The sequence below is a fragment of the Danio rerio genome, chromosome 14 (genome assembly GCF_052040795.2).
Source record: "Danio rerio strain M-AB ecotype USA chromosome 14, GRCz13ab, whole genome shotgun sequence".
NCBI classification, from domain to species: domain Eukaryota; kingdom Metazoa; phylum Chordata; class Actinopteri; order Cypriniformes; family Danionidae; genus Danio; species Danio rerio.
The window spans coordinates 36,777,912-36,803,255 of record NC_141034.1 but is presented as its reverse complement, the minus strand read 5'-3'; the positions used below and the strand labels follow the sequence as shown (position 1 = coordinate 36,803,255).

The window sequence follows — 25,344 nt, the reverse complement described above, 5'->3', positions numbered from 1 at the left end:
TATCATGTTGTGTCTTGGCTGGCGGTCTGGAGGAAATTTGATATCATTCAGTGTGCGCATGTAAGGGAAGTCCTATGCTGAAAGCTTTCCGGAGCCTGCTTGTTTCAGCAGGTGCCTTTTGAATTTGTTCAGAAAAGTCCAAGAGTTGGTTCATTTGCACAGGGAGTACTGGTGTATTTTATTAGAGCAGCACAATAATGGCCAAATTATAATCACAAGTATTTTGCTCTATTTATACACACTTATATGCACTTTATTAGGCACACCTTACTAGTACCTGCTTAAACCTTCTTTTGCCTTCAGAACTGCATTACTCCTTCTTGGCATAGATTCAACAAGGTACTGGAACTATTCCTCAGAGATTTTGGTTCTAATGGGCCTAAAGTGTGCCAAGAAAATATCCCCCACCCCATTACACCCCACTACCACCAGCCTGAACTGTTGATTCAAGGCAGGATGGATCCATGCTTTCATGTTGTTGACGCCAAATTCTGACCCTACCATCAGAATGTTGCTGCCATGTGATTGGCTGGTTAGAAATTCGCTTTAACAAGCAGTTGGGCAGGTGTACCTAATAAAGTGGCCGGTGAATGTATAAACATGTCCTAATTTAATGTTTCTTTATATGTTTTATCTGAAATGTATGTATGGTCGGCGCCAGTGGTGCAGTGGTTAGTGCGTCGACACATGAACCCGAGTTCGGTTCCGCCTCGCCGTCCTGTGCTAATCCTTCCCCTCTCCCTGCTTCCCATGCTTTCCTGTCGATACTCTCTACTGTCCTGTCTAATACAGGTGAAAACACACACACAAAAAAAAAATTGTATATATATATATATATATATATATATATACACACACACAATTATTTATATATATATATATATATATATATATATATATATATATATATATATAGCTCATCAAAGTTTGTTGTTACCAATGCAAGATATTATTGAAGAAGAATAATATTATTGACGCTTTTTAAAGCTCATCAAAGTTTGTTGTTACCAATGCAAGATATTATTGGAGAAAAAAATCCGATTAAATGAAAATGTATTGTTCAGTACTATCATTTACAGATGTTTTTAAGCAATCATAGCCTTTTTGTTTTTAGTTCGACTTCAAAGTTGTTGACGCATTGAGTGTATGTCAGATTGTACCTGACAGAATTTGTTTGTTGCACTTCTCTCTGAGCGTTTATACAAGGTTTTTCTTCTTCAGCAGTTAAAGGTGAAGTCAGAGAACTTGCTTTGGTGGAAATGACGCTCTTTTACCAAAGACTTTGCTTCTTTGAAGCAAACCCCTGAGGAGATCTGAAGATGAAGCTGTGTGGATGTTATTAACCGTGGCTTGACCAAAGAACACTGCAAATATTTGATGTGTTTGAGTTCTTTTTTTCTCTACTATTCACCGTCATCTTTTTGAGATGTTTGTCTTTTCTATATTTTTCATTCCTCAAATATTGGCTCTTAGAGAGATTATATGTTCAATCTTAATCTTAGTGTGCTCCAAAACAACAACAAAATATGCGTTTACAAGATATAAGCATTCAAATTCAGATATAGGCTAGTCTCTTTCTTCCTAGTACGGGCCAGTGATTTTTATGACATCATTCTTCACTTCAGTGTCTCATCAGATTTCTGATCAATAAAATTATATTTACTATCTGAAGCCTTCCACCCCTTACACTGTGTTTGTGCTGGCTTACAGTTTTAGCAGGACTGCTACAGTGGTTTTTACAAAGGTGTTTGCCTTTCATTTTCCAATGAGGATTTAAAAAAAAAAGTCTTTGTTAGAGTGTTATAAACCCATCAAGAAACTGAATGAATCGCAAGGTACAAGCTTTAATTTAAAGGAAATTGTGAAAAAAAAGGCATGCACAGAACTGTGTACTCTCGACTAGATCATCTGCTCAAGCTGAGGCTAAGCACAAAACTTATCTCACCCATCTGAATTCTACACAGAGCACTGTGTGTTAAAACACGATGGAGGAGAACAAACATCGTAAAGCAGTTCATCCTCGGCATTTTAAACAGCACTGACGAGTGAAAGAGAAGGCAAACACGGGTGCCATGCACCAATATATATCACAAACTGAACCTCATCAGAGTTACTGAAAATGGTCACATCAAATGTGAAGGGGAAGAGCTTCAAAATTTACCCCTAAAAATGGGATACCAATTCAACATGTACATGTCATCATATGTCATCGCGATCTCTTACTACATTATTTTTGGTATTTATCTTCAGGAAATAACTGAAGGTAATGAAATCATGTTATTATAACGATACAAGTGGAAATAAGCACGTAACTGTACTGTGCATTTACACAGTGGCCATATTCATCTAGTCTCAGAAATAAAGGTACAGGAGCTGTCACTGGGGCAGTACCTTTTAAAAAAAATACACATTTGTACCCAATGAGTTCAAAGTGGTTCCTTAAAGGTGCACATTAGTTCTAAAAAGTACCTTTGAGGTACCATTATGGACCTTTCAGGTACAAATATGTACCTTTTGAAAAGGTACTGCCCCAGTGACAGCTCATGTACCTTTCTGAGAATGAATGTAAACAGATGTGAAATTATATTGTAGGACTGCTACACATGAGTTACTATTATGGATTATAGATTTAGCAGGTTTTTTTTACTTGTGTTTTTTTAAAGCATGATGGTAAAACACCAGTGCAGTTATGAATGCAATAAAACATAAGCTTGTTTGTTGTAAAAATTTGTAATGACAAAAAATACTAATTTGTGGATCTCCTTAATTCTGTGTGCAGCCATATTACTGTTGAAGATGGTATATTCTGGGAAATTGTTGCACCCCTTGGTTTCATGTGTGGTCCTGAAAAATCTCAGTTTCATGGGCTATTTGGCCCTTTTCCTTAGCCTTATGCCTTGAAGCTAAAGAGAATTGAGACACCCCTACCCATTGGCGCTCCCAGACCTTTTTCTTAGGGGTGGCCAGTTGAGGCCATATCTTGGGGTGACACAAAGAAAATAATAATGAATTTAGTGTAATGTTATATTTTTGTTTCTGGTAAACGAAATAAATCAATTATTTTTATTAATTCCTCTTAAAACATTTAACCCTTAAAATAATTCAGCAATTAAACGTGCAAATTAAATAAAAATTAATATCTAGTTAAAAAAAAAATTTCAGTTCAGTTAATTTTTCACGTACTTTTATTGTACACCATATGTGCATATGCTCACATAGAGAATTATAGTAAAATTACCGTTGTTTAACAGCATGCAAAAAAAAGTGTAGCAATCAGTAAATAAAGGCGTAAATTTTGGAGAAAAGCGAAAACATAAAACAAGACAATCCAAAATGATCGAGGGGCAGTGACAGTGGCGCCAATCAATCCATAATATTTCAGTGAACATTTAATTCATTTATTAATTAATTGATTTATTGAAGTATTTTTAAATTAATAATATCAACAGCAAAATCCAGCCTGATCTCACGAGGAAACGCAAATATTTAACGTTTTGTCAGTTTAGTGGCTAATTCATGCAAATTTGTAGTAGTTCAGTCGCACAAAAATGTACAATTTAAAAAAAAAAGTGGGCGAGGCACCCAACCCCACCCCTAACCCCAACTGTCATTGGTTGATGAGCAAATCATACTTTCAAGAGTTCACACTTAGCTCATGATTTATACATAGCTTGTTTGGCATGCTGTCCCAGGAGAGAGCCCTGAGCTCAAGGGATCCTCGAGCCCAGGGCTCCCCCCTTTTGCAGGGCAAGGGGAGATTGAGCTCAGGTCCATCTCAAACTCCCCCACTGCTGAGGCTAAGGCGAACTTACTGAGAGTAAGATATTATAGAAAAGGTTTAGGCTTATTTTATTTATTATATAGAGCACATTTGGATGGTGGGAAGAAACCGGGGAACCCGGGGGACAAAGATATAGTTGTAGAAAGGAAATGAGGATATATATATAGTGACTTGGGATCCTTTTGATTGGAGGATTAGCTAATGTGGACCAGCTGGGTCAATCATGAGCACATGCTCCTCTCTAAATAAGTTTAAAATTGTACGAATTAGATCATACGAACTCATACGAATTAGCCACTCAATCAAAAAATTACGAATTGCCATTAGGCTTGCCACGACAGACGGTGTTGACAATGATGATGAAGGTTTGGCTATATTTTGGGTTCAAACCAAATGCAAAAAGAGAACCTGAAGAAGTTAATGAGGCAATCTGCAAACTTTGCCTGACAAAGGTGGCAGCAGTTGGAGGAAACACAACTAATTTATACAAGCACTTTCAACACCTATACTTGATGTTCAATTTCAAGTGGGTGGTGGCGGGTAGATAAGATCAATAGCCATAAATACACAACGCATACTCTCATTTTAAAAATCACGTGACCATCATCTCACAATGTTTAATAATAAATTCTCTTTTTTTATTAAAAAAAGAGTGATTTAGCAGTGCCGCGCCATTAATAAGCCAATTGCAGAGAAACAAAGCAACCATCGCGGCAACATCCGTGAACACTTTTTCCGAAGTTCAGCTGTTCTTTTTGCACTTGATTATTATGCGTTTAATGTTAACAAAATCAATAATGAATAGGCTGACAAGAGTGTAGGCTAACCTGTGTGTGTGCGTGTCTTTTATCACTGAGGACGCTCTCTTAGAAAAACGAAAGTTGCTTTGTCTGTGCCATGAGATTGCATTGATAAATCATATTTACACGGGTGGCCATTCACGTGAACGCGAGGGGTAAGGAGAAGGGCTAAGGGGTAAAATTAGGATTGGGCCTAAATCACCTTTTATTTTACATGGCACTGATGCAGTCTTTGTCAAATATGTTTCTGTTGATCTGATCACAAGTAGACATTACAGTCGTAGGTGCAAGTTATGTTAACATCTTGAAATTGTTCAATTTCTACCCCTTCCAGAGGTAGTTGAAAACACATTGTGCTCAATTGCTTTCAAGCAGCCACAAAGAAATACCTACTCTCTTCCAAAACCTAATGTTTTAATGGGATAAAAGTTCACTTTTCAGTCAGCATTTAAACTTTGCCCCTTGAAATTGTACATTTGGCTTGAAGGTAAAAGACAAACTCTAAAGCAAACAATGTTGTTTTCCATTCCTGGTTCTAACACCATCTCTTATGCAGCTGTAAGATTTGAAGTGAAAGCTGGTGCTCTCCTAATCGTTTTTCATTCAAGCTTCAAGTTTCAAGTACAAATTGCACAAGATTAGTTTTCAGTGTTGGATCAAATGATAAGAAAGTGCTTGTGTACACCTGCCCATGGATCCTCCTATCAAGGAAATGAAGAAATTGGTGGACAAAAGCAGGTGTGAATGGGAAGAATTTCCCCCATCTATTAATGATCCAGCTTAATACCAGATGCAAACAGCGCCGTTGACTTATTGTTGGTGCCTACATAAATCTGAGATACCGTAGTCTTGCATTTGCAACACACCCACAATCCGCCTCAGTCCTTTTTCCTTACAGTACAAGCCACGCAATGCAAAATACCTTACATTTAACACCGCTATAAGGAGCTACTGAGGCAAATTGTTTCTGTCACATTGTTTTCAGAAGTTTTGAACCCACCAAAGCCTTTCACCAGCCCTTGTGCTTGGCTGTTTTGTCCGTGCTTTGTCCAAGTAGTCAGGCGTACAGTCACGCAAGGGCCGCTCAGCTCTGCTCCACTCCGCTGCCTTCACTGCACTGTGTCCTAGCTGCTAATCAGTCGGGCCGTCTGGCTGTGCCTACAAAGGATGTTTTTGGGTGTCCTGGTGGTGCAGGAGTGCATCATAAACAGAAGCCGTCAGCCTTTAGGGAGCCTGGTGTGAGGGTTTGTTGGAAGCAGCCTCTGTCTGACGACTCACTCAAGGCTCTTGTGTATGTAGGCAGTGCTCACTCACTCCATAGGCGTTGTGGCTGTGTGTGTGATGTCAAATTGTGTACTGACAAGGTGTTACTGTAAACTCATTATGTGTTGTGAACATCAAAAAGGTGGAAAATCTGGTATGTGGTGATGTTAAATATATGCATTTAGCAGCATTAAAGCACTGTTTATAATGATATTAATAATAGGAAATGTTTGAGCAGCAAATCAGCATTTTGGATTGATTTCTGAGGAGTCATGTAATAATAGAGAAATTACGGCTGAAAGCTTACAGGAAAAAATTTGCCCAGAAATATTTAAAAATAGCGGCTTTTCTACTGTTGTGCTGTATTTTCCTAAGAACTGTCAAGGACTGTTTCAGTTGTGTTTCCACATGAGCCTGGAATGGTGCAGCAGGATTACAAACTGTTTCCGGGCCAGAAATCTAACCACAGCTAGGCAGCCTTGCTAAATTGTAAGGGCACGTGGGTGAGTGTGAACATGACGTTGCCATTCCGTTGCCTGGCTGCTAGTTTCTCAATAGCTGGCTAAGCGGAAGTGTGCTGTTTATGTTTAGTTTTGTTGTGTTCTTAGGTTAATTTAATTTAATTTCATTTTGTTTTGTTTTTTTTGTTTTAAAAATGAAATCCCCAAATCTCCTCATTCATAGCGCCATTTACATTAGATTTGCATTATCAAGGTCCAATCCCAATTGCCCCTTGCCGTGGCTGATGCCAAAGCTGATGTGCAGCTCTCAAAAAATGTAACTACACGTCGCAACGACTCATGCCGCAAGCTCTGTGATTATTCGGCTTGGTAGCTGTGACAAGTATGGGTGGTGTTGAGAACCAAGAGCCTGATGGAGTGAGTGTTTACAAGTGTGGAGTCCCATGAAGGAGCTCCAGTTGGAAACTGTTGTTTTGTATTTACCTCATGATTAAAGTTGTTGCACGTCCGCCGGTTCCTGTTTCTGAATGAGCGAGTTTTAGCTACTTGTACGTTAAGGTAGCGTTTAGAAAAAAAACAAACACCCGTGAATAAACTCGACACAGAGGAACTTAATCTACTGCCAGCTAGCACTTCAGAAGTGTTATTGAGCAACACAAATGGCATGCAGAAGTATAAATGCATGACTACTCGCAAGGCAGGCACCATGGGTCAAACCAGTCTTTAGCTGGGAGCGAAGGGAAAAGGGCTAGATTCCCCTTGAAACAGATTTTTTCTGGACCACACTCGAAATCGAGGGGTACGAAAATTTAGCAGAATACACAATTTACAACAGCAAAATGGCTACACAAGGAAAGAGATGCACAAATTAGTTTTTTTTTTTATTGGAAGTTTTTACATCAAACAAGCACATGTTTTAATACATTTATAACAGTGTTCATGTTTTTCCTTCATGCTTTTTAAAAAACACTGCTAAATTTTGCTATCGGAAATTTTTTTTTCGGAACAATATCTCTTGTATAGCAGTCCCACAACATACTTTCATATCTGTTTACAAAAAATAAAAAAACTATGTGACACAGTGGAAACTGAAACCGTTGTGGAAACTAACCGGCCCAGATCGAAGTGGAATGGTTGTGCAAAGAGAATTTTTCAACCTGATAGTGTAAAAGTACACTATTAAAAAAAATAGTAGGGTTTCACACAAGTCATTCATACTGTCCTAGTACAAATTGATTAAGTTACCGTGACGTGTATAAGTGGATTGAACAGAAAGCTATTACATTTTCTCAAAGTCTCAAGAATTGTCATTTTTTCAGCTTATTTTTAGTATTACAAGCAGCAAAATAATATTACTATATTAATATTAGTATATGTTAACATCATTTGCTTCAATAAAAGTTATAATTCAATATGAATTTAATAATATTCAATGTTTGTTATAATTGTTGTTGTTACACAAGATGGGGAACATGTTGTAAAAAGGAAAAAAAAACAGGACTGGTAAAGTTGTTGTTAGTAGTACTTCGTTCACTACTGTATTTTACATTGCTTCATAGAGGCATATATTGCAACATATTATATGCTGCAGAATTACACCGAGGGCTGAAACAGCTGCTGCTGTGAAGCACTGTTTCCGTGCAGTGTGAATGCTGTGAACTGTCAATATGAGACCCAAACAGAATATACTCTATGCAGCTTTTTTTGCTGCAGATGCAAGCATTGGAGAAAGGACAAAGAAAGACCATATACTGACAGAGTAAAATGAATACCCATGTCTTCTGTCGATAGATTTAGGTTTTATAAAGCTAAATGACCAGTCAGTTCAAGAAACTGAAAATTATTTACACAATTATTATTTGATTGTCATTTGTACTCAACAAATTATTGTTATTAGCATTAACGACACTTTGGAGTGTAATATTCCTGTGGCGTTATAATGTATATTAAAATATATAATGTATATTAAAATATACTTTAATATTAATATATTAAAGTATATTAAATGTTGGTTATCTGTGAAAAGTTATTCTTCCTCATTCAGATTACACATGCAAATGTTTCTTACTTTTTGTATATACAGTAGATAGCAGTGCACAGGATCAGCAACAATCAAGTAAATTGGTGTATGAGTTTGTGTCCACACTTGTCATTTTGTGACAGGAAGCTCAAGCTTTTGACTTTTGAAGAATGTAGTCAGGCCTGTCTGCCAAGGCTGTGTGTACACTATAAAAATATGATAAATAATGTTCTGCTTTTGATTGTTTTGCTTCTGGAGACCTCTGTATCGTCAGGAGGTGCAGGTATTCATTTGGTTTTGCCTGTATATGTTTTTTTTGTTGTTACTCTCAAAGATGATGCTGAAAGATGTTGACTTGAATTTGAATGATTTACAGTTGATCACATTTTTAGTTAAAATGAAATACAATATCAGAGGTAAGGGAGAACAGTTTTTTGGAAAATGGCAACAATTTATTGCATTATTTAATCACTTAACCTTAGATGTGGGTTGAGTGAAGGTACTGTATATATGTATGTATATGGTTTGTTGTAATTATAATTTATTTTTTCTGTACTTGTTTATTTATTATTATTATCATTATAACACTAAATAATATATATTTTTTAAGTGAACCAGCGCTTTTATTTTGTAGTTACATTTTTGATCCCAATTTTATTCGATTTTCAATTTGTGTTAAGTGCAGGCCTTTATTCTAACATTTACGAGGATTTATTTATATGTTGAGAGTAGGACCTGAGTGATATCATGTGAGGTCAACACATCTATCGGCACAGTTTAACACGATTGCAGGGCTTAAAGTATTCTGGCCAAGAACGGTTTGTAATCATGCCGTGCCGTTCCAGGCTTAGTATAGAAACAACAGTAACCGTGGCGAACTGTTCTTAGAAAAGTGGCTATTGATATTGATGACATACATTGCAGTCAGAAATATAAGCCCACCTGAATTATTCACCCTCCTCTTTATTTTTTCCCTAATTTCTGTTTAACGGAGAGAAGATTTTTTTCAACACATTTCTAAACATAATAGTTTTAATAACCGATTTCTAACTGATAGCTGATTTTATCTTTGCCAGGATGACATTAAATAATATTTTACTAGATATTATTAAAGACACTTCTATACAGCGTAAAGTGACATTTAAAGGCTTAACTAGGTTAATTAGGTTAACTAGGCAGGTTAAAGTAATTAGGCAAGCTGTTGCATAACAATGGTTTGTTCAGTAGACAGTCGAAAAATATATAGCTTAAAGGCTTTCTTCAGAAAAAGAAAAAATATTATCAGACATACTGTGAAAAATTCCTTGCTCTGTTAAACATAATTTGGGAAATATTTAAAAAAGAAAAAAAAATCTAAGAGGCTAATAATTCTGACTTCAACTGTATATAACATTAATTAAAAACTATGGACAAATGTTTATTGTTACATCTTGATTAATCCCATTGCTTTACTTAAATGTATATGTTATCTGCAATATGTTATTCAATTTGAAAAGATATTTCATTTACACCACTACAGTTGCAGCTCTAAGTCGTGCTGGTAATACATTTTTTTGAAGGTATTAAAAAAGGTAGTAAAATGTATTAAATTCAACTTAAGTTTTGTATATACCCTGGTGGGTTTTTTTGTATCCTGTGAAGCTTGTGCATCAAACCATGTTAATTCCATCCTCTCTGCCTATTTTGAATGGAAGCGGTTGAACAATTATGAACAATAATTTGTGTATTTATGCTTTCACAACACGGCTCATGCTTTGACAATACGTTTCAGTCTTTTCAAAACAGATGAGCCCTACCCTCGTCTCTGTTATTTTGTGCTAGAACAGCCACCATGTGCCTTCCCGATCTCAGAAAGCCCATGATATTACAGGCACAAGACCTGGCTCTGTTTGCTTTAGAGCCTCTTGACCGCCTAGCAATGCATCTCAGCTGGAATCTTAAGCTCCATCTCAGATCTGACCATCACAAACAGCCTCTAATCATCGCTGACCACCTGTTGCAGGGCTAGTTACACTGATGATAACCATGTTGATGGTGTGATGGGCTTTCCGGGGTAAGTGGCGGAGGGTGAGGGGCCCATATTGGCCTGCCTGGGCTAGTGATTTATTGGCCTTGTTTCATCAGGAGAGCCGCGTATTGATTAGAGTCCTGCTCCGTTTTGCTGCCATTTGTCTTGTCCCTCCCGAACCGGCTGGCAGACAGAAATGCTTATGCTGACTACTACTTCTTCTTCTTCTTTCCCCCTTGCTCTCTCTCTCTCACACTGCACTTGGGCTCACCATAATGAAAACGCAGCCAGCCGCACAAGGCTGAAGCGCACATCCCATCAGAGACCGAATGTGCGAGGGGAAAATGGTGCAGAAAGAAGTGCAGATGCAGATCTACCTGTTGTATTCTTCTGTTACCTCCCATCTATAATAGACAGGCTTTCAGAGGCTGATTGCCACAGCGAGGGCTGTCGGAGATCAAGGAGCGTCCGGGTCTATCTCTAAAAGCAAGGCTGAATTCTCAGTTTGTCATTTTAAATAATTCACGTGGCTCGTTTTTAAAATTCTCCTCACAGCGTTCCTCCCTTCCCAGCTGTATGTCGTCGCCAGGCTCGCAGGCTTGAAATGCATTCCTGTCATTTATATATTTATAAAGCCTCATCCTGAGATTCCCTGTGTTGCGCCCTGGCTACCGGCGAGACCCCAAGAGCACTTGCACTGCAGTGTGAAGAGAATAATGAAAAGTGTGAGTGTGTGAAAAGGAAACAGAAAGTGTGAGTTAGTGCTTCTTGGTACTTCTGCTTTTACAGGCGGAAAAAAAAGAGAGAGATTTTCCACATGCCAGCAAAAGCACCCATTACCCGGCCTTGATGCACACCCGCATATACAGAGTTTCTAGTTAAGTAACTGGCTCTGAAGAGAACTGGATGAGCCCACGCTGGACTTTCCCATCAGTCCGCTGCAGGGAAAGAAATGAATCTTTGCTCAGCTCACCGGTGCCTGCGAGCAGAGCCATGGCCCTGCAGCTCAAACCGCCTGCCACCTCAGCAAACTGGATGCGCCGTAATGCACATTTAGTTTCCTTTTGTTCTTATGCTTTTCTGACAGAGCTAATGTTTTCTCTGTCCCCCTTTAAAACACAATTAATTGAGCGATAATTACAGTCCACAATGCTCAATGTTTAGCAAAAGATAATTTCGTCAGAGCCACAAGAGCTGAGATGCAGATTCGTGTTTTCGCACATCAGCGTTTAGATGCGAATATCTGACGTTGAATGGTAGCTAGAACGCTTCCCTCTTTCCAGTTCTTCCTTCACCCCTCCCCCTCTTTTTCTTTCTGGGATGAAAGCCACAGTGCAGTCAAACTGATTAGTTTATCCAAAGACGCACCATGCAAAGGAGGAGACATGATGGTACCTAAATTAACGCAGTGGTGCTAATGCCCCTCCACCGTGGTAGCTGAAGAGCTGTTTTCGATGCTTGAGTGGAATCTCTCATCCATTTCTACTTTTAAGTAGTCATTTAATTACTGGCATACATTAGTGTATCCTGAATTGTTTTCTTTTAGAGGTGAGGATTTGAGATGTTATGTTTTTCCTGAGACTATTTGCTGAAAGAGTTTGCTATGGCTTCTGTTTCTTGTTGTAGTTATGCTTTTTGTGTTGTTGGCAAAATCCATGAAGTTGAATTAAATTTTAGTCATTTGAAATAGACGATGGCATTAGTGATGACAGACTGCTTAATATGCATTGTATGTGTGTGTGTGTGTCTATATATACTGAAAAAAGTCTTGTCGTTGATTCCAGTTGTAAGACCAACAAAAAATAACTTGACTTCTAGTTGATCACTTGGAAAAGTGGCAGAAGGTTGATTTTTCTGATGAATCGTCAGTTGAACAGCATCCCAATCATCACAAATACTGCAGAAGACCTATTGAACCTGCATGGACTTAAGATTCTTACAGATATCAGTCAAGTTTGGTGAAGGAACAATCATGGTTTGGGGTTACATTCAGTATGGGGGTGTGCGAGAGATCTGCAGAGTGGATGACAACATCAACTGCCTGATGTATCAAGACATTTGTGCTGCCCATTACATTACAAACCACAGGAGAGGGCAAATTCTTTAGCAGGATAGCACTCCTTCTCATACTTCAGCCTCCACATCATAGTTGCTCCAGTGCTCCAGGATTGGCCAGCCCAGTCACCAGACTTAAACATTATTGAGCATGTCTGAGGTAAGATGGAGAAGGCATTGAAGATGAATTCAAAGAATCTTGATGAACTCGGGGAGTCCTGCTAGAAAACTTTCTTTGCTAGTTCAGATGACTCCAGATGAGTTATTGCAGGGATGTATGGATGCAGTCCTTCAAGCTCATGGGAGTCATACACAATATTAATTCTTTTTCCACTGCACCATGACTTTATATTCTATACTGTACATCCGTTCTGTTAAGTGACAAGACTTTTCTCTAAGCAAAGACCGACCGTACTGTCCTAATTAAATAATTCAAAATTAAGACATGATCATATTTTATTTTGGTAAAAAAGCATAATCTAGAGGCCGCTTTAAGCCACTTTTGATGCCAAATGATCAACTAGAAGTCAAGTTATTATTTGCTGTTCCTAAAACTTGGATAGGAGACAAGACTTTTGCCAGGTAGTCTATCTAGAGTCAATTTCAGTATGTGTATATTCAAGATGCTGTTTAGACACGTTCTGCTTTTGTTACAGCAATGGTTCATATATGATATTTTTGTTGGCACATAAATTTGTCAAGATATTCACTTCATTGTTTATTCTAATCTCATACTGGAATGTGTTGGAGTTTATATTTGATTTTCTCATGACCTTTATAAACTCAAATGGGGTACTTTCCAGCATACTACTATTTAATCTTTTTTTTTTCTTTATATTTTGAAACAGTTCAATTGATGTCATGATGATGTTGTCTTGCTTTGTCTTTGTCTACAAAATCTAAATTTTAAAACCTTTTCTAAAAACACTTATCTGGAGTTTTGCTAAAAAGATTCAAATTGGCTTCAAAGTCAAGGCATTGGAGGTGTGATGCCGCAAACCTAATTGGAAAACAGGTTTTATAATTTGATGAATCTTCAAAGGCACAATAGCATTCACAATATCTTTAACTTTCAAATCAAGAATGTTCAGAGTCAAATGCAGCAGTGCAGAAAAGGTCTTTTGTTCAAATCTGTATGGATATGCTGATACATGTATGGGATAATGCACACTGTCAGGGTTTATTTTGTTTTAATGGCTGGCTGACTGTACATTTTTACTGCTTATTGCATGACTACAAAAATAGATTAGTGAATGGATGTGGGATTGATTTGAGTTGAAATTGCTGTGTGAGAAGAAGGGATGCGTGGACTGATACAACAGAATGAAACTAGCGAGAAATCAGCCTTATGAAACAGATTGTAGCAGTCAATAAATATTAAACTGCAAAATGTGATTTTATTTAAAGCGATGTGTGGGAAATGTGCTGTTCAAAAACTCACATGCCTCTCATTCACCACAAATCCAAATTTGTGTGCTTTTGCACTTTTTTTTTTTGCTTGTTTGACTTTAATTGCCTTATATAAGGCGCTTGGGAATTTAAGTCATGGCCCGTTTCAGGTGATAAATAAACAAAGCATACATTCAGAGCAAATGTAGTTTTTGAAAGAGTATAGCAGTGCTACTTAATAATATTTTCCATACCAGTGGGACCTGTGTGTACTTCTAGTTTCACAGTGCCTGTAAATGTGATTAATGAATCCAATGAAGACCATTGTCTCAAAGACACGTTCCCAGACTCGCTGACAGCAACCTGTCATCTCAAGTCACATTCTCTTTGTGCAGACAACAGCACATCAGCTTCCTCTTGTTTTCTCTCCCATCAGCTTATCCATAAACTTTCACCTCTCTCATATCCCTCTGTAATCTCACATGTCTCTGCAGACTCCGGCTGCGAAACTGGACTTGAGCCAAGCAAGCGCAGACCAGTTGCATTTTCACTAGCAGCTGAGAGCAAGAACAGGCTTGCCTTTGTCATTCTGTTTGTAAAAGTGAAAATAAATGTCTCAAATTGGACTGTTTTTAAATTGAGGAATTGTGTTTTTACTAAACAATTAGCTAATGCTACAGTTAGACACTTTGACAATTCAGTGATTATAAGAACAACAAAAATCACATAAAAAAACATATATCTGATTGTAATGTGCTTTGTGTGGGATTGTAATATACAGTATTAATATAACGTTGCTTGTCCCAAAGGGCTGTTCACACAGAAATGAGCTTTTGCCGTGGGAAAAAAAACATGGGGTTATTAGATGCATGATTATTAGATGCAATTTAACATCTTTAAACTTGAGAACTGCTGATTGTTTTGCGTTCAATAGACCTTATTGTATCCCCTGGAGTAAGTAGCTCTACCTGGTTTTATGTCCATAAATGGACTATTGCATTAAAAATTGCTTAATAAAAACAAGAAGATATGCATGCATTTTGAAAATATGCATTAAACTTCTGCACACAACTGAGGATAAACTTTTTAATTGCACAAACTTTGATGGCAGGACATTAACTGAATAAATTCCAGCAAATTTATTTATTTATTTATTTATTTTAACTGGCGCGCACACCCATTTTATACAGCAATCTGCTTTTCTTTTAGAACTGGGGCATGATGGGATATGGCAAACCAGCAGACTGATGTTTCACACCATCTGAAATGTTGGCTTGGTCATTCTAAAATGCTTTGGTCAAACTCTGTCATCAAAGTAGTTTTGGTTTTATTGCCTCCCAGTACTTTCTTAAGCAGCTGGGCTCCCAAAAAGTGGCCTTGCACCTCAAAGTCAGTTATAGGTGAGTTTATTGCATTTAGTCTTTTGTCTTCTGAGATGCAGGAAGTTTATAAGAAAAACCCCACAGTGGCTTCTCCTACCACAGCAAATTCCATTTTTCTTTTTGATGTTTTACACTGTTATTAGGAAGTGGCCATTTTGTCTCTTTGAATCATTAGGTAGATTCATTCATTCATTCATTCCTTCATTTTCTGGTCGGCTTAGTCTCTTTATCAATCCGGGGTCGCCACAGCGGAACGAACCGCCAACTTATCCAGCAGGTTTTTACGCAGCGAATGCCCTCCCAGCATCAACTCATCTCTGGGGAACATCCACACACACACTCACACACAGTCATACACTACGGACAATTTAGCCTACCCAATTCACCTGTACCGCATGTCTTTGGACTGTGGGGGAAACCGGAGCACCGAGATGAAACCCACACAAATGCAGGGAGAACATGCAAACTCCACACAGAAACGGCAACTGAGATGAGGCTTTTGTTTGAGATGAGGCTTTTTGAGATGAGACCTTTATGTTGAGAGGCGACAGCACTACCTACTGCGCCACTGCTTCGCCCCATTAGGTAGATTATTCGCAAATATTTTAAGCGATATTTCAGTTTTACACTAAAATTTTTTATAAACTTCAAAGTATTTAACAGTAAATATGAACTATATTTTACTTTAGGACAGTTTTGCAGTATTTTACTGTTTTAAGTTGCATTATGCAAATTACTTTTTTACTGTAAAATATACTTATAATTCTGTAAATATACATATACAGCAATATAAATGGTGCTGTAAATATAAATACAGTTTTTTTGTTGTAATGATCTACAGTAAGTTGCTGGTATACTGCTTCCAGTTAGTTACTGTAGAGTTGACAGGAAATTGTTAAGTGTGCATATAACATTAACTCACATCTTAACATAGCAAGTGACATTAATTTAGTTGTGTCTGTATGTTTTTTTATTATTCTTAAAGTACTATTTTATGAATCCCTAAGGACCACAATGTCTGCTAAAAATCTGCTTTAAATTTTCTTCTGTGGGAAAAAAACTACATCTCATTCTTTTTTTATATAGTTATAATATATAAAAATGTATAGTTTTTCTATTGCAGTTTCCAAATTTACATACAGATGTTAGGCCTGTCATAAGTTTTATGTAATTTCGGGTGCTTCATTTTTAATTTGTCGATTTTTAACTGCAGTTTGACACTTTCACTTTTATTCAGGAACATTTCATGCTTGCTCCCCCATGACAAACGAGATATTGGATGCGAGTTTGAACTGCTGGAAGAGTGTTGTTTTAATGGAATTTGATGCTACAAGCTGTATGGGGGGAAAAAGCCTGATCATTTCACGATGCAGCAGTCTGTGGTCCTTCACTGACTCGATAGGTGCAGAGATTATTGTCAAACAGCAGTGTGTGTATGAAACATCTTGCCACAAAATGCAGCGAATAGTCCTACATGATGGTAATAGTTTGATTAAGGTGCTGCTCTTCAATAATGCGACTAAAATATGCATACTTCATATGTCTTATTCCGATTTCTGTTTAGTTAGACTTTTGGCTTTAGTCAGATTAAGATAAAAAATTGCTGTTTACATGGTAGACTCTTAATCAGAGTATTGTCTTAATCGTATTAAATTCAGATTATTGGTGTCCATGTAAACATACTGCCTCTTAGTATATTAAAAAAACACTATAGTACTTACTATAAATTACTTTATCAATTTTTCTTGTGGATGTCTGACAAATGAAATAGATCCATCTAACATAAATTAGATAAGATTTATCTTTATTGTCATTACACATGTACAAGTACAAGGCAACAAAATGCAGCCTCTGTTACTTTTTACCCTGCATATAATTAAATGAAATATTGTAACGAATAAAATATTATGTATTCTTTGAAAGATAATGCCATTCTGTCATTATAAAATGAATGCATAAAATGGTCTTAAAATGACAATAAAATAATTTACAGTTCAGATTAAATATTATTTTATGCAGTGCATTTGCATAAATTTTAATAAATTACAAGCACATATAAACACAACAGAACAAAAATAAAAGTTAAATAAACAGCGCTTTATGCTTTTAAGGGCCATTTAACAGCATCCAGATATAGAATCTGAACAAGCAAATGTTAAATAACAGGGCCATATTTGTGTAAATTTTATTTATTGTACACAAGTTGAATAGCATTTGTTGGATACAAATGTCCTATTTCTGCTTTTTTTCTTTTAAACACTTATATAAACATTTAACCCCGACACCCCCACCCACACATACACATAGCCAGTCTTCTTGTAAAACATATAACATGACTGAGTGGGGGAAAAATAATAATAATAATGAAATAAAAAGAAATAAATGTATAAGAAAATTAATAAATGAGAAAAAAATGTATATGTACATACAGTGGAAGTCAGAATTATTAGCCCACCTGAATTATTAGACTGTCTGTTTATTTTTTCCTCAATTTCTTTTTAACGGAGAGAAGATTTTTTCAACACATTTCTAAACATAATAGTTTTAATAACTCATCTCTAATAACTGATTTATTTAGTCTTTATCATTATGACGGTAAATAATATTTTAATAGATATTTTTCAAGACACTTCTTTACAGCTTAAAGTGACATTTAAAGGCTTAACTAGGTTAGTTAAACTCATCAGGTTAGGGTTATTAGGCAAGTTGGTATATAACGATGGTTTGTTCTGTAGACTATTAAAAAAAATATTTATTTATTATTCTGACTGCAACTGTACATATACTTATTTAAATAAAGTGATAATAATACAACAATGGGGAAAGTAAATTAAATAAGTAAATAAATAGATAAATAAATAAAAAGTTGCATTAGTTATATCAACAATAACAGAAATGTGCTACCTACTTCTTGGTTATTGAGGTTTCAGTTGTGCTAAGGTTGGACCAATGACTCTAGTTTAGGGTATGACAATAAAAATGGCCATCATTGTATAAATTATTTTATATAATAATAATAGTAATAATAATAATAAAATGATATTTAAAAATATTTTTTAATTTTTAATAAATAATCTATTCCTGCGATAAGACTATTGCAGATACACACATTGCAATGTTTATGCTCAAAAGATATATTGTTCAGCCCTATATGGTACATAGGGTTTTTCCTCATTGGGTACACAAAAGAACCAAACATATAGGAGTCCAAAAGTTGTAAAAATTACATAAAAATTCCATAAATAAATGAATATGGAAATTACATTAAGGATTCAAAGACATCCTAAAAACAATCAAAGCAGTACACTCAAAATTGTTTTGTATACAATCAAAACGAAATCAGATAATACTGATTTGTTGCTTTTTAATTGCATTTCAATTGTGTATTTATTTAATTTATTATTGTTATTTTTTTTATCCAACTTGTTCTCCCGCAAACTATATACCTATGAAACCGAGCTGACTAGTTTAACTCCAAAATCGAAGTCATTATCTTGAATAATATAGAATTGAATAATCTCCCCCATTCCCTATTCCCCATGTCTCAAGCAAAAGCCATCAGCATCGGCATTACTTCCAGAAAGCCATCAGCGAAAACTCATCTCACACATCATTTGATCTTGCAACATGCAGAATCCCCAGATGAAGTTTACTTTATTTTCCTTCCGTCCTTTTTTTAGTCTTTCTGTCAGTGAGGCCATGTTAATATAGGCCAGGCCACAGTACAGAGTGTCTAATACCGCACCGCTGCTCAGACTCCTCTCACTACAAGTCTTCACTTCACCGTGTCGTGCTGCTATTAATATCCTCCCGGTGCCACCCTGTATTCTGCACATGATGGAGAATGAAAGACTTAGGAGTCAGTACTAAAACGCATTGTAGTATCTGCTGTACTCCGAGGTGCCTACGATCACTATAAAATGTGATGAATTAAAGTGGTTAAGCCTTTTATTATCAGGTAATGTGCAGAATGTACTGAAGCAGCAGCTGAAGTCCTAATGTAACGCTGATGATGTGTTGATTCTGTATCGCTTGATGGATTTTTCCTTTTTTCCTTTCTTGAAAGCTCGGTGTAAATCAGATATAATGATGTTCTGTGCCAGACAAATTGATCCTTAAAGTTTGCTTTGTTAATGTAGGGTTGATGTCGAAAGAATATCGTTTTTGTTCACTTGTGGGAACTTCAGCTTTCACTTATGTAACCATGTTAAAACTGAAGCCAGATAGCTTGTTTTATTTGGCTTCAAGCTTGCTGAATGTTTCTTTGCTTTCATAAAGCTCGGAGATGACACAGTGAGTGCTGCCCACGTCCTTTATAATAGTTCAATAATGCAGTGATCATAATTGGATGTTTCTACACATCTTTTAATATACACTTGTTTTTTCCTGTGTTGAAGAAGTGTGTGGTTTTCTCATAGTGCATTGGTAAACAAAGAGCTGAATTTTATTTTATTTTTTTTGCGAGTTCTACTGTCAATAATATATTTTTAATTGAATTTAGTTTAATTTAATTTTATTTTAGTTTTAATTTTAAATAAATTTATATTTTAATCTTTTATTTTATTAAAGTTTTTTACTCATTAAATGCAATTCAAAATCCATTACAGTACAAAATTTTGAACTGGTTTCATATTTATCGCTAAAGGTTAAAAAAACTATTTCATTTAATAAAATTCTCCATCCAAACTAGCATTTTCAGCCCTTTCAGAAGTTTATTGTTCATCCTGATATGTCAAAATTGGTGTAAAAAGGAACTACTGAAATCACTGTGCTGGCAGCTAGCTCTCTGCATCTGTCACATGGTCGCCCACTGAAGCTAAGCAGGGCAGCGCCCAGTCAGTACCTGGATGCGAGACCACATGGGAAAGCTAGGTTGCTGCCGGAAATGGTGTTATTGAGACCAGCTGGGGGTGCTCAATCCCTAGTATATTGATGGGGACTCTATACTACTCAGTGAGCACCATCTTTCGGATGAGATGTTAAACTGAGCTCCTGTGGTCATTAAAAATATCCCAGGATGTCCCCAAATTTGGCCACTGGCCTCTGTCCATCATGGCCTCTTAACCATCCCCATATCATAATTGGCTTTATCACTCTGTCTCGTCTTTACCAATCAGCTGCTTTGTGGTGTGCAGTTTGACCCAATAGGGCTGGTGTTGTGACATCCAGGTGGATGCTGCACACTGGTGTTGGATGAGCAGACTCCCCCTAAAAATGTGTAAAGCACTTTGAGTGTCCAGAAAAGCACTATATTACTGTAAGGAATTATGATGATGATGTTTTTATTATTATTATTATCATATTAAACTCTGTGTAAAATGTAAAATTGGGTATTATAGCCACTTTAAACACTGGAAGTCTTTTGTCCACTCTTCGAAAAGTGTAAATGGTGGATTGACATTCATTACATAATCACTAATCTGATGTGTCATTATTTGTAACTTTAGGTGGTTCCTAAAACTAAATCTGCAAGTGTTGTTTGTGTTCTCTCTCGGATCCAGACCTTTACATTTTCGTGGCGTAGCTCCCTGTCATCAGAACTGAGTGATTGACAGCTGATATAAACCAATCCATTTGCATTCTGTTCTAGCGCAGTAGACCAGTAAGAAGAGCTTGAAGGCAGGGCAAGCAATGCAGGCTTTGTTTACTGCAGCAAGTTGACATGTCAACTGTTTTAAACCATTCCTAAGCACTATGTTTGGTGTTTTTAGGTGCAAAGATGCTTAATGCGCGAATGCGCATGTGGTGAACATTTTGGTGTGGTGGACTGGTCGCACAACATCAATTTTATGCACTCGCACAAATGTTCCCAAATATATTTTGAGGTCGCATAGATTAAATTTTGGGCTCATATGTGACCAAAACATTTGCAATTCCGAACCCTGAAGTAAATACGCAAAATGTAAGATGAGATTTGTTTTATTGATGATATCACCATCGATTACTCGACGTCAACTCGACTTTGATAAAATAAAATTTGACTTCCAAAAATCTAATATATATTTTTTAATATCTAATATATATATATATATATATATATATATATATATATATATATATATATATATATATATATATATATATATATATATATATATATATAGGACATAATATAAACATAGGACATAATATAAACATAGGACTTTCAACTTTCTAAATCCCTGTAATGGAATGTAATATGTGCTACCAAGTATTACCAAATATTGTATTTTGTGACACCAGAAAATAAACGACAGAGCAAAATATAAAATAATATGAGTTCAATTTTGTCTACAGCATACAGTATATGGTAATATTGCACAGCCCTAAGCTGTTGAATCTGATTTACTTTGTTTTTGCGGTTGACAAACTCTGTTATACCCAACGAGAGCTCTTTAGGTCTCTAAAACATGCCCTTTTGGACTCTCTCAACGTGGCCCTGCTGTTAGCATCAGGTTATGAGAGCAGTGAGTGGGTGTTGCATAGTTTAATACAGCCTTCACAAAGCCACTTACGCTTTACTCCAAGTCTTTAAATCCGTGCAGTTATTCTAAGCGTTCCAGTCCTTTTCCCTTTTTCCCCATCAGTGCTCTTAATTACCACCTCCTTTTTTCAGTGTAGCAACAATCTTGTTCCTCTGGCAACCCGTGTCTCCATTCTGCCACGCGGAGAATCGAGTATGCAAATGATTATGCAAAAACAGTAGTAGACCATTTGTTTGTGGTGGTTGTTACAGGAGTGGACCGGTCACGTGCAGCTCCTCATCAGCTCTCGGCCACAAAATCTCAGCTGACATCCACTTTCAGGAGTATTTAGAAGCTTGTTGTTCACTCAGTCATTCACACTTGACTTGAAGCCTGTTCTTCTGCTCTCTGCCTGTCACTGTCACTTTGATGCCTTGCCTTCTTGCCCTGTTTTCTCAGTGTTTGATAGTCTGCTGCTCTGAATGTCATTGGTGAAATATCGCTGCAGATATATACCACTTTATTTGCCGAAGTGGTTTTGTTTAATGCTGGAGATTTAGTTCACATAGGCTTCTGGAAAAGAGTCTGGGTGCCGATGGACGCCTGAGAGCTGGGCTTGTGTCTCCTGTAGCTATTGGGCTCATTTGAAATGCAAAATGTGCATTCTTTCACGCATGAGGATGAGGAAGTGCATCGTATGGAAATCCCCTGTCCACATACGGAACTTGCAAAAAAGGTGTGCAGAAGTCTCAGCACAACATAACGCTTAATGGAAGGATGTGGTGTTATTTGGGTTGGACTTTCCTTTGGGCCCTTCCTTGCATTTGCCTGTTTATCTTTTTTTTCTCTCAATCAGAACCTATTATAGCCACATTTAAATATTCAGGTCAGTGCATGGGATAATAGACTTATGAAAATAGCTTAAAACAGTACTAAATAGGGTTCTTTGTAGTGCTGCGCATATTTTGCAAATATATCATTATCGCGCTAATAGTAGATACGAAATATACACTGAAAAAAATGAGTCATTGAATTTACGCATTTTTCTAAGGTAAATGTTTGCTAACTATTTGTATGGGCTGACTTTAAACAAACAAATTAAGTTAAACGTTATTAAATTTTAAGCTTAAATTCAGCCCATATAAATTGTTTGCAACCGCTTACCTCAATAAAATGAGGAAATCAAATGAGTCATTTTTTAATTCTATGCAGACATGTTTGACAAATGACTTATTTCATGTGTTGGTTGTTTGTCTAGTTTTAACTAATCAGATGGGGCCTAAAGTTGAACCCAGAGCTGAAAAAAAAACATTTCAGAGTAGGGCTGTGCAATTAATCTAAAATCTGGTTTCGATTTTGGCTTCTAACGATTTAAAAAAATCCATTAATCGAGATAAATGATTATTCCATCATGTACCTCCCCCTTTCCAGGCGTACACATTTGTTGCTCTGTTCCACGTGAAAATGACTAAAAGCACGTACTGTAATGTAATGTCTGCAGCACGGGATGCGCATCATTCATATTTTTAAAAGTGCAGAAGAGCACATGCTCTGTGTGTGTGCGTGCCGCGCTTAGCCTTGGACAGGCTCAGAGATGAGCAGAGCACACACATCTAACACCATCTCAATGTGAGCGCCTTAATGGTCAAATACATGCACATTTGTGTCAGAGCACAGTGCTTAGTAATTATTCATATTAACCCTCATTAATGTAATAAACAAACAAGTTGAGAATCAAAAGACATGTGAAAGAGAAACTATTAAAGTGACAGCAAGTAACATCCCTGCTGCCGCCTGTTTTTACTATTAATCAAACAACAAAAGGAGAAAATGTATATCTCATACATATACACATGATTCCCAGTACTGGGTTGCAGCTGGAATGGCATCCACTGCGTAAGACTGGATGAGTTGGAGATTCATTTCGCTGTGGCAACCCCTGATAAATGAAGGGAGTAAGCAGAAGGAAAATGAATGAATAAATGTAGCAAAAAAGACTGAATACATGAATACATGACAATTGACATAGAACAAATAGTAAAAACCAAGTTTGAGTTAAATATTTTCAAAACCCTCTATGATGCCTTTATGCTCGTCATTATGAGTGTGTTTAATTAAAAAGTAATTAAAATTAAAAGTAATAATTAAGAAAAAATATTGATGATAATCATTTAATTCAATATCTGTTACTTACACTGTGGAAAAGATGAGCTGGTCATACATGAACAGAAAAAAAAATATTATTGGTAGGAAACAAGTTACATTTTGAACTTTAAAATGTATAGACATTTATTTAAGAAAGAATTAACTTACCTGCTGAGAGAGTGTGGACTCTGTGTGTAGTTGATGCTCAGGCCTCAGAAAACCACTAATGAAGTGCATTGTCAGTTCCAAAAGTGTAAATCAAAAGGTGGGAAATAAAGAACCCTGAACTCACAAGAAAAAACATTTCTGCATAAAAATGTTATTCAGCATGATACGATTTTAAATTGAAGCATTATTATATTTAAAGAAAGAACCTTTTAAAAACAACTTTATTTAACATGTAGGGTCAGACTGAGCTTTGAATGTTATCTGATATTCATCATCATTTCACATTGTACACACATAAAATCAAATCTGCTCAATTTTTTCTCTGTTCACATGGGTTTTAGGCCAACAGAGAGCTCACATTTAGATGCATTCTCATTCTTCACATTTCAGTATTTAATTCAATGCATCTCCCATGGGATGTAGCATGGTCGCCCCCACTTACCACCTTAACAAGATTTATGAATCACAGTTGATGTGAACAAGTCATATGTGAACGTTAATAAGGATTCATCTCTATTTAGCCAGACTAAGGAGTGTTGATTAAATTTCTATTCTAAAATTTTCAGTTTAACATTATATTAGATTTAATGATATAAAACTTAATTTTCCATCAAGGTTGTGGCCAGTAAAAACGATGGTTTCTAGTACAACCATTGAGCAAAAAAATTTGGAAGAGTTTTATGTCTAGCTCGTTACAAGCTTTATGAAAACATGAAACGTATAGTGTTGCATGACCTGAGTTTCCTTTTAAAGCAACGTATATTCACCTCTACTAAAAGCTTAACCTTAGTAATTTAGTTCATTTTTGATTCTTCTTTGCATTATTTTAGTTTAATTTATGTAAATAGACAAGTCCATAGGATGGTCATCTCATCATAAACTACTTCCCGCTGGTTTCGCCACCCATGTGCTTTGTGTCAGGCTGTAGGTGAGAAGTCATATGGCATGCGACTAGGAAAGCACCACAAATCACTTTATTCTTTAATCTGAATCTTGTGTATCATTGGCCTCTGGGTTTCACTTTTCGAGGATGGCCTGCTCGTGGTAGATTTACAGCTGTACTCTTTCCATTACTTAATTATTAATTTAGCGCAGAGGGTGTCCAAACGGTGGCTCGCCGCCTGTTCCTATGTGGCCTGGGGGATGTTTTAAAAATAGAACCGAATTTGGTTTGCCATTGTGAAATTATTTGAAGTTCTAAACGCTTGTTTTATCTGTGACATACACACAAAATCTCAACACTTTACCTTCACCACTGCATTCCATCAGTTTGCCTTCTGGTCACATGACTTGTATCTGTTATTAGCAGTCATCAGAGTGCTTATTGGAAATGAAGTGATATATAAATGGACTGTACAACTGTTGTATAGTTGTACTTGCAAATGTGAACCTTATTATTAATCCTTGTAACTGATTTTGTTGGTTTTAG

At 36.5% G+C, this 25,344-nt stretch overlaps 1 protein-coding gene and 1 long non-coding RNA gene across 11 annotated transcripts in view; both read left to right on the top strand.

Moving 5' to 3' along the window:
* Window positions 1-25,344, top strand: part of atp11c (ATPase phospholipid transporting 11C (ATP11C blood group)) — a 166,415-nt gene that overhangs the window by 44,484 nt on the left and 96,587 nt on the right. The window lies entirely within an intron of this gene.
* LOC147833986 (uncharacterized) lies at window positions 662-7,782 on the top strand. Its single transcript, XR_015507703.1, has 3 exons — window positions 662-792; window positions 1,222-2,332; window positions 2,535-7,782. It is a non-coding gene; the product is annotated as an uncharacterized LOC147833986 (long non-coding RNA).